The 10,802-nt window shown below is 44.0% G+C and overlaps 1 pseudogene; it reads right to left on the reverse strand.

Annotated features, from left to right (window-relative positions):
• Window positions 1-463: 463 nt before the first annotated feature.
• LOC105553692 lies at window positions 464-986 on the reverse strand (annotated as a pseudogene).
• Between the last annotated feature and the right edge of the window lie 9,816 nt (window positions 987-10,802).

Genomic DNA, 10,802 nt, shown 5'->3' on the forward strand with positions numbered 1-10,802 from the left:
GGTTTGGATCAAGGTGGTAGCAGTGGAAGGGAAGAAGAGATTCTGGTCAGATTTTGGATTTATCTATTTATTTATTGAAATGGAGTTTTGCTCTTGTTGCCCAGGCTGGAGTGCAGTGGCACGATGTCGGCTCACTGCAACCTCCGCCTCCCAAGTTCAAGCAATTCTCCGGCCTCAACTTCTCCAGCAGCTGGGAGTACAGGCACCTGCCACCATGCCCAACTAATTTTTCCTATTTTTAGTGAAGACAGGGTTTCCACTAAAAATGCCACCATGTTGGCCAGGCTGGTCAAACTCCTGACCTCAAGTGATTCACCTGCCTCAGCCTCCCGAAGTGCTGGGATTACAGGCGTGAGTCACCACGCCTGGCCCAGGATGTATTTTAAAGGAAGAACTGATATAGTTGTTTGGTTTTGTGTGTGTGCATTAGTATTTTAATACAGTTCAAATCAGTGTGTGTGGTTCATTTCAGCTCCTTCACTGCCAAATCGGGGGGCAGGGACTGCTTCAGTTTCTCTGCCTTCTCTTTTTGCCTGATGACCATGGTGTACAGGTATCTGCTGCATTGAACTTCAAATTTCGCATTGTCCTTCTTTTTCTTTCTTATTTATTTATTTATTGAGACAGAGTCTCACACTGCCCCTGGGCTGGAGCACAGTGGCACAATCTCAGCTCACTGCAAACCCCGCCTCCTGAGTTCAAGCAATTCTCCTGCCTCAGCCTCCCGAGTAGCTGGGACTACAGGCACGTGCCACCACGCCCCACTAATTTTTGTATTTTTAGCAGAGACGAGGTTTCACCATATTGGCCAGGCTGGTCTTGAACTCCTGACCTCGTGATCCCCCTCCTCAGCCTCCCAAAGTGCTCGGATTACAGGCATGAGCCACCATGCCCAGGCTGTCCTTTTTCTTGATCTTGACAGATTTGGCATCCTTTTGCTAGGCAGTGAGCAGAAAATGCTTGATTTCCTCAATTTTCTGAGGCATGGCAACAAGGCATGCAGGGAGCGGGGCAGACTGGCACCTGGGGTTCCCAAATTTCACCCAGTCATGGATTGCTCCAGATTACTCCTCTTGGCCAAATACCACCCCAGAGACCTGATAATAATTGTTGATACATCAGTTTCAGATGCATTGGATATGGGGTGTGAGAGGAAAAGAGGGCTCCCCAAGTTATCAACTGAAAGTAGGAAACAAGTAAGAATGGTGGAAAAGCCGGGCACTGTGGATTACGAACCCCAGCACCCTGGAAGGCAGAGGCGGGAGGATCTCTTGAGCTTAGGAGTTCAAGATCAGGCTGGGCAACAAAGCAAGACCCTGTCTCTACAAAAAAAAAAAAAAAAGCCAGGTTTAAGAATGGTGGAAAAACGGGTGCTATGGATTACAAATCCCAGCACCCTGGAAGGCCGAGATGGGAGGATCTCTTGAGCTTAGGAGTTCAGGATCAGCCTGGGCAACATAGCAAGACCCTGTCTCTACAAAAAAAGAAAAAAAATTAGCCAGGCTTGGTGGTGCATGCCGGTAGTCCCAGCTATTCAGGAGGCTGAGGTGGGAGGATAGCTTGAGCCTGGGAGGTGGAGGCTCCGATTAGCTGAGATTGTGCCACTGCACTCAGCCTGGACAATAGAGACCCTATCTCAAACAAACAAAAATAGAATGGTGGAGGAAGTGTTGGAGGTTTAAGGAGATAATGTCAGATAAAAAGAAGTACGGAGGCTTACAAGGGTGAGTCCAGGTGATTTGGGATGATGGAGAAATCTCGGATTTCTTGATGATTGACTAAATAGAGCAAGGGCACATAGGATAAGTCCTAGTGGCTTCCAAGGCAGATTTTGGTGGTGAGGCTGTGAGTATTGGGGTTGGGAGGAGAGCAAGTAGTGCCCTTGTCCTTAAACAGTATTTTTATTATTTTATGAGGGCAATATTTGTTTAGATTTACACAAGTGTTCATTACTTTCTTTGCTCACTATTCCATTATGCTTTTTTTTTTTTTGCTCTGTCACCCAGACTAGAGTGTAGTGGTCTGTTATTGGCTCAATGCAACCTCTGCCCCTCTGGGTTCAAGTGATTCTTGTGTCTCTGCCTCCCACGTAGCTGGGACCACAGATGAGTGCCACCACATCCAGCTAATTTTTGTATTTTTAGTAGAGATGGGATTTTGCCATGTTAGCCAGGCCGTTCTGGAACTCCTGACCTCAGATGATCCACCTGCCTCAGCCTCCCAAAGTGCTGAGATTACAGGCAAGAGTCACCATGCCCGGCCTGCTCTCTATCCCTTTTCACATTTGTTCAGGTATCATTCCCTTCTTCCTGAAGTAAATCTTATAGCTATACTTTTTTCCCTGTCTTTTTTTTTTTTTTTTTTTTTTGGTGACAGAGTCTCGCTCTGTTGCCAGGCTGGAGTGCAGTGGCACAATCTCGGCTCACTGCAACATCCTCCTGCGGGGTTCAAGCGATTCTCCTGCCGCAGCCTCCCGAGTAGATGGGACTACAGACACATGCCACCATGCCCAGCTAATTTTTGTATTTTTAGTAGAGACAGGGTTTCACCATGTTGGCCAGGATGGTATCGATTTCTTGACCTCATGATCCGCCCACCTCAGCCTCCCAAAGTGCTGGAATTACAGGTGTGAGCCACCGCGCCTGGCCTTTTCTCTTTTAGTTTTTTTTTTTTTTTTAAATAGAGATGGGGTCTCACTATGTTACCACGGCTGGTTTTCAACTCCCGGCCTCACATAATACTCCTGCCTCAGCCTCTCAAAGTGCTGGATCACAGGCGTGAGTCACTTCTCCTGGCCATATAGCTGTATTAAAAACAAAAAACAAAAAAACTTTGTTCTTGATTTTGAAAAACGTGCCTCAGGTTTTTCTTCTTCTTCTTTTTTTTTTTTTTTTTGAGACAGAGTCTCGCTCTGTCGCCTAGGCTGGAGTGCAGTGGCGCCATCTCGGCTTACTGCAAGCTCCGCCTCCTGGGTTTATGCCATTCTCCTGCCTCAACCTCCCAAGTAGCTGGGACCACAGGCGCCTGCCACCATGCCCGGCTAATTTTTTGTGTTTTTAGTAGAGATGGAGTTTCACCGTGTTAGCCAGGATGGTCTCTCGATCTCCTGACCTCATGATCCGCCCTCCTGGGCTTCCCAAAGTGCTGGGATTACAGGCGTGAGCCACCGCGCTCAACCTCTTCTTTTTTTTTTAATAACGGTTCTTTTGGTGAAGTTCTCTTGGCCATAAATTCCCTAAGATTTTATTAGCATAGAAATGCTTAATTTTGCCCTTATACTGAAAGACGGTAAATTTTCAGGACACAGAAATCTAGGTTGACTTTTATTTCTTTCGATCATTTGGAGATGTGATTCTATACCTTCTGGCCTTTGTTATCAGCTGTCTGAATAACTCTCATCTCTTTGAGAGGAATGGGCTTCTCTTTCTGGCTGCTTTGAAGATGTTATCTTTGCCTTTGGTATTCTAAGGTTTCACTAAAATATATATAGATGTGAGGTTTTTTTTGTTTACCTTGCTTGGTATATGTTGTCCTCCTTTGCGGACTCATGCCTTTTAACTGCTCTAAAAACTTCTTAGTCCTAATTTATTTACATATTACCTCTCCTCCATTCACCGCTTCTGAGACTATGATTACATGTATGTTACATTTCTCATTCCATATATTTAACCATTCTATCATGTTTCAAATCCTTGTCTCTCTGAGCTACATGACCCATAATATTTTTATCTCCACCTTCCAAGTCACTATTTCTCTCTTCTTTTATCCCTGGACTCTAACTTATCTTCCCTTGATTTTTAAATTTCAGCAATACCATTTTTAATTTCAAAAACTTCTATTTGTTTCTTTTTCAACTTGGCGTTGGCATCTTGGATAGTCTCTTATTGTTCACTTAGCTTTACAATTCCATTTTTTATTTTATAAACATTTTGTACATATTTTATACTCTATATCTGATAATTCCAGTATTTGAAGTCTTTAGAAGTCTAAATCTATTGATGATTTCAGCTGTTTTTTTTTTTGAGATGGAATTTTGCTCTTGTTGCCCAGGCTGGAGTGCAGTGACACGAACTTGGCTCACCACAACCTCTGCCTCCCAGGTTCAAGCAATTCTGCCTCAGCTTCCCGAGTAGCTGGGATTACAGGCATGTGCCACCATGGCTGGCTAATTTTTTGTGTGTTTTTAGTAGAGACGGGGTTTCTCCATGTTGGTCAGGCTGGTCTTGAACTCCTGATCTCAGGTGATCTGCCCACCTCGGCCTCCCAAAGTGTTGGGATTACAGGCATGAGCCACCGCGCCCGGCCAATTTCAACTTACTGTCATTTATTATAATTTGTCTTTTTATGTGTCAATTTCCTTTATTGTGAATTCATATTTGGTTGATCTAAATCTGTGAGAATCCTGGCTTTCCTCCAAAGAGAATTTATGTGTGCTTCTACTGTCAGCTGGGGGTGCTATCAAGATGTGAGAATGATGGCCCTTTCTGAGGGTCTCGGGTTACTGCAGGAACCCTGCATCCAGTATTCCCAGTCTGCTGTTGGCTTATGGTTAAGCGCCTTCATAATACGCAATACCAATTGCAGTGTTTGTCCTCTGGTCAAATTCAAGCTTACTTACTACCCCCTAATCTGGTTTAAACTCATATTTTTGTTTGTTTGTTTGTTTTGGGGAGGTTACTTTTTTCCCCAACACACAATATAGGTCAACGTTTGTTTTTAACTATCTATTTTGAAATAATTTCATGTATATAAAAAACTTGCGTGGAACAGTACAAAGATTCCTGTATATTCTTCACCCAGATTTCCCATTAACATTTAACCTCTCTGTCTCCCCGAATCATTTCAGATAACTGCAGATATGACACTTCATTACCTGTAAATACTTCAGTATGTCTATTTTCCTCAAAGAAAGATACTCTGCTACATAATCACAATACGACTACCAAAACCAGGAAATTCATAATGATAAGTACTACAACTAATCCACAGACCCTTTTCAAATTTTGCTAGTTCTTTCTCTCTCTCTTTTTTTTTTCTCTTTTCGAGGCAGGGTTTTGCTCTGTCACCCAGGCTGGAGTGCAGTGTTGCAATCTAGGCTCACTACAGCCTCGACCTCCCAGGCTCAAGCAATCCTCCCACCTCAGCCCCCCGAGTAACTGGGACTACCGGTACACGCCAACATGCCCCACTAATTTTTGTAGAGATGGGGTTTCACCATGTTACGCAGGCTGGTCTCAAACTCCTGAACTCAAGGAGCTTGAAGCTCAAGGCGCCCACCCACTTCAGCCTCACAAGGTGGTAGGATTACAGGCATGAGCCACTGCGCCCCACTGCTAATTCTCTTAATAATGTCCTTTATAACCACCATTTTCTTTCTGGTCTAGGATCCAACCCAGGATCACACATAATATTTCATTGTCACATCTCTTAAGTCTTCATCAATTTGGGGCCATTCTTCAGTTTCCATGTCTTTCATGAGTGACATTTTTGAGGAGAGCAGGTCAGTTCTTTTGCAGAATGTATTTCAATTTGGATTTGTTTCGTATTTTTCTCATGAATAGATTCAGGTTACGTATTTTTGGCAGGAACAGCACAGAAGTAATGCTGTTCTTATTGCATCATACTAGAAGACGTGATATCAAATTGTCCTGTTATTGGTGGATTTTATCACTTAATTAAGGTGATAGTATGGGCCAGATTTCTTTCCAATATGTTGAAGCCCTAACCCTCACTGTGTTGGGATTTGGAAATGGAGGCTTTGGGAGATAATTAATTATAGATGAGATCATGAGGATGGGGACCTCGTGACAGGATTAGTGTTCTTATAAAAAGAGACACTCTTGCTCTTTCTATCTCTCTCTGTGGTCTGAGGATGCAGCCAGATGTCAGCTATCTGCAAGCCAGGAAAAGGGCCCTCACTAGAACCCAACCATATGGCACCCTGGTCTTAGACTTCCAACCTCCAGAACTTGGCCAGGCGCTGTGGGTCACGCCTGCAATTCCAGCACTTTGGGAGGCTGAGGTGGGCTGATCATCTGAGGTCAGGAGTTCAAGACCAACCTGGCCAACATGGTGAAACTCCATCTCTAAAAAATACGAAAATTAGCCTGGCATGGTAGCAATACCTGTAGTCCCAGCTACTCCAGAGGCTGAGGCAGGAGAATCGCTTGAACCCAGGAGGCGGAGGTTGCAGTGAGCTGAGATTGCGCCACTGCACTCCAGCCTGGGTGACAGAGAGATACTCCATCTCAAAAAAAAACCATAACAACAACAACAACAAAAAACTCCAGAGCTATAAGAAAATCTTTATCTCCCTGCCTCTCCTACTCCTCTCCATCTTTCTCATTCTCCATTTGCTCCTTTTCTCTTCATCCGTTCCTCTCTTCCTTCCTTTCTTCTTTGAGACCTCAGAATGGACAAGGGGCTGTCTTAGCTCCCAATTCAGTTTGAATCATTATTGTGTCTTTAATATGAGCAATCCTTCCTTACTCTAAATCAGCAGAGCCCAGTGCTTTTGGAATGGGAAGCAAACATTGTTAAGTCCCTCATTTGGTATAATTATGAGAGGTATGATCCCCAAGCTCCACCCCTTGGTTGCCTGGTCATTTTCTTTTTGCTCTGTGAGAAAGAGTACCATTACTTTGCTGGTTCAGGGCATCTTGTAGGATAATATTCCAACCTTCAAGGTATTGACTCCAGGTTACTTTCTTTTTCGTTTCTTTTCTTTTTTAAACATACTTCCATTCTACACCAGCAGGTTAGTTTCTTTTCTTTTTTTTTTTTTTTTGAGACGGAGTCTTACTCTGTCGCCCAGGCTGGAGTGCAGTGGCCGGATCTCAGCTCACTGCAAGCTCCGCCTCCCGGGTTTACGCCATTCTCCTGCCTCAGCCTCCCGAGTAGCTGGGACTACAGGCGCCCACCACCTCGCCCGGCTAGTTTTTTGTATTTTTTAGTAGAGACGGGGTTTGGATGGTCTCGATCTCCTGACCTCGTGATCCGCCCGTCTCGGCCTCCCAAAGTGCTGGGATTACAGGCTTGAGCCACCGCGCCCGGCCAGGTTAGTTTCTTAAACTGAGTTTTGAATAGCATTCTGCAAGAGCAGCTCTTTCTGACTGATGGGGAACATGGGAGGACCAATAAATCCTTTGGGTGTCATCTCATTTGTTTCCTTTGTTTATTATGAAGTGAATTTCTTTGTGGCAGGGAATGTTGTATGTTGTATGGCTTACTGTCACAGTGTGTGATATTCATTCGGTAAAGTACATAGGTGGTATTCCTGGTACAGGATGAAATGCAGAACACAAATCCAAATCTAGGCTGGGCGCGGTGGCTCACGCCTGTAATCCCAGCCCTTTGGGAGGCTGAGGCGGGCAGATCACCTGAGGTTAGGAGTCCAAGACCAGCCTGGCCAACATGGTGAAACGCCGTTTCTACTAAAAACACAAAAATTAGCCAGGCATGGTGGTGGATGTCTGCAATCCCGGCTACTCAGCAGGCTGAGACAGGAGAATCGCTTGAACCAGGGAGGCAGAGGTTGCAGTAAGCTGAGATCATGCCACTGCACTCCAGCCTGGGCGACAGAGTGAGACTCTGTCTCAAACAAACAAACAAACAAACAAAAATCCCTATTAAAAAGAAATCCAAATCTAGAAAAAGTTATTTCTGCAAAGGCAAATGTATCCTTCCCCTATTATGGAAAAGATACCATGTGACCAACTAGAAACCAAGTGCCCTTGAAGTATCATGGTATCATATTGAAGATTCAGGGTTGTCAATACCAATGGAAAATTTGGTGCTTAGTGGCTGTAGTCAGACCAGCTTGGTGATGGTGGTCTTCTCTTGAGAATATAAACTCCACGAATAAAGATGCTGTCTGATCTGTTTACTCAGTGTACTTAGTGTAGATCTGTGTTTGGTATATAGTGAGTGCCTAAAAAGCATTTACAGACTGAATATATGATTGACCATTAACTGCTGCTCAGGAATCAGTAAGATTTTCATGTTGGACTTTCTCTTCTACAATGAGATCTATTGCTTGAAGTTTTATCTTCTAGGAGAATTTCCCCTCTTTATTGTCTTTCAGGGCTGCTTCTATGTGAAGTAAGGCTGAAGTCAGACACTCCTGGTTGATTCTGGAATACTGTGCACAGGTAGCTATAAATGGGAGGTAAGTCAGATATCTATAAATCAGAGCTAAGTTGTTTTTTTTAATCATAAATCAACATCCTTTACAGCCAACTTTTTGCAGTCACAGGTGTGTGCTCCCACCTATGTAGTGGGAAAACTGCTTCACAATAAGCCTACTACACAAGGCTTACTTTTTTCTTTCACTTCAATTTGATGAAATGTTGCTGCTGAGTTAGGTGAGGTATATCTAATAGTGCCTAATACCCATGACAGGTAGCTCAGGTCTCATGGTCAATGGATACCTCACAAGTGGGCATTTGGTGTCTCTCAGATTTCCTACTTAAGGTAAGAATTGCGGCTGGGCACAGTGGCTAACGCCTGTAATCTTAACACTTTGGGAGGCCGAGGCGGGGGGATAACCTGAGGTCAGGAGTTCGAGACCAGGCTGGCCAACATGGCGAAACCCCATCTCTACTAAAAATACAAAAAATAGCCGGGCATGGTGGTACATGCCTGTAATCCCAGCTACTTGGGAGGCTGAGGCAGGAGAATCACTTGAACCCAGGAGGTGGAGGTTGCAGTGAGCTATCACACCACTGCACTCCAGCCTGGGCCACAGAGCAAGACTCTGTCTCAAAAAGAAAAAAAGAATTGCATCTTAAAAGGAGAAGAATTATATACTGAAAGAGGCATACTTTCATTCTAAAATTTTAGTAACATCCACAATTATTCTGTTAAAGCTTGTCACGGACTCCATAAGGACTTCTTATCGGCTTTAGACACGTGAAGCAGGAAGTATGTATTGAGACAGGGCGGCAGAGCTACTTATTTTACAATTTGGGGTAAGCTAGAAAGTTTCCTCTTTCTCTGGACTTCACTCAAGGATGTCAGATTATAGATTTGTCCTTGGGGCAAGACAAACAAAGAACTACAGTAATCTCCCCTTATCTACTGGGGATATGTTCCAAGACCCCCAGTGGATCCCTAAAACCGCAGATAGTTCTGAATCCTATGTATACTGTGTTTTTTCTTTTCTTTTCTTGTTTTGAGACAGAGTCTCACTCAGCCGCCCAGGCTGGAGTGCAGTGGCGTGATCTCAGCTCACCGCAACCACCATCTCCTGCATTCAAGCGATTCTCCCATCTCAGCCTCCCGAGTAGCTGGGATTACAGACACCTGCCACCACCCCTGGCTATTTTTTTGTATTTTTAGTAGAGACAGGGTTTCACTATGTTGGCCAGGCTGATCTCGAACTCCTGACCACAAGTCATCTGACCGCCTTGGCCTCCCAAAGTGTTGGGATTACAGGCATGATCCACCATGCCCAGCGCGTACTCACCTATTTTTAAAAACATTATTTATTTATTTATTTATTTATTTTAGAAACAAGATCTCAAATATGTTGTCCAGGCCGGTCTTTTTTTTTTTTTTTTTGAGATGGAATCTCACTCTGTCGCCCAGGCTAGAGTGCAGTGGCACGATCTTGGCTCACTGAAACCTCCACCTTCCAGATTCAAGTGATTCTCCTGCTTCAGCCTCCTGCCCAAACTCCTGACCTCAGGTGATTTGCCCGCCTGCGCGGGCAAAGTGCTGGGATTACAGGTATGAGCCATCGCACTGGCCAAGGTTTATCTTGAACTCCTGGCCTCAAGCAATCCTTCTGCCTCCACCTCCCGAGTACCTAGGATTATAGGTGGGAGCCCTGCAGCCAGTTTGCACTCAACTAGTTTTGGACCTCAATTGACCTGAAGTAAGTGAAGCCATGGGAAGTGAAACCACAGATGGGGGATTACTGCATGTGTTGACCCATCAAGCACTGTACTTCTTTCTTCATTGTAGGGGGTGCAGATTATTGGAATTTGTCATATTAGAGAGCATATTTTGTCAAACTTCAGATTATGTGATTTACAGAAACTTCACTAGGTAAACAGTCCTGTAAGTTTTGAAGATTTATTTTCTGTTTTCTCGTATTCTGTTTTATAAAGACATGTATGGATATCTAATTCTTGCTCTCCGTTATTATTGTGTCACTATTGGAGAGAACTAGTAATGATCTGTGGGGTAATAAATGACGAAGTTATCAGCAGAGAAAACCTGTGACATGCACTTGGAGATTTAGCATACCCTCCAGGCAGGGCAGTAAAGGTCTATAGCTAGTCCTACCTGATGAAAGCAAACTACCTCCAATTTCCTCTGTTTAGTAAATTAAGAAAAATACAGCATTGTCACATAAATACTTCCATATCAGATACTGAAGGCTATTTTGATTTTCTCCAATAGGAAGACCACATCTAGAATGGGAATTGCTACTAGTTATTACCAGATTAAGTCTATAACATATTATTATGATTCAAGCTCTTCACTGTTTTATACTTGCTTAACTGAAAAGCTAAATGTGGATACGAAAGGAATCTTGCATCCATCTTGCATCTTTTATATGCCAAATGTTTCTGATATCTTAATATTATTTAGCGTGGGCTAAAGTTGGATCCAGGGTTGCATGAGTCTACTTAGTAAATTATTACAGCCTCAGCCAGGCATGGCGGCTCATGCCTGTAATCCCAGCCATTTGGGAGGCCAAGGCGGACAGATCACCTGAGGTCAGGAGTTCAGGACCAGCCTGGCCAACATGGTGAAACCCCATCTCTACTAAAACTACAAAAATTAGCCGGGCG

The sequence above is a fragment of the Mandrillus leucophaeus genome, unplaced genomic scaffold, assembly GCF_000951045.1.
Source record: "Mandrillus leucophaeus isolate KB7577 unplaced genomic scaffold, Mleu.le_1.0 Scaffold602, whole genome shotgun sequence".
NCBI classification, from domain to species: domain Eukaryota; kingdom Metazoa; phylum Chordata; class Mammalia; order Primates; family Cercopithecidae; genus Mandrillus; species Mandrillus leucophaeus.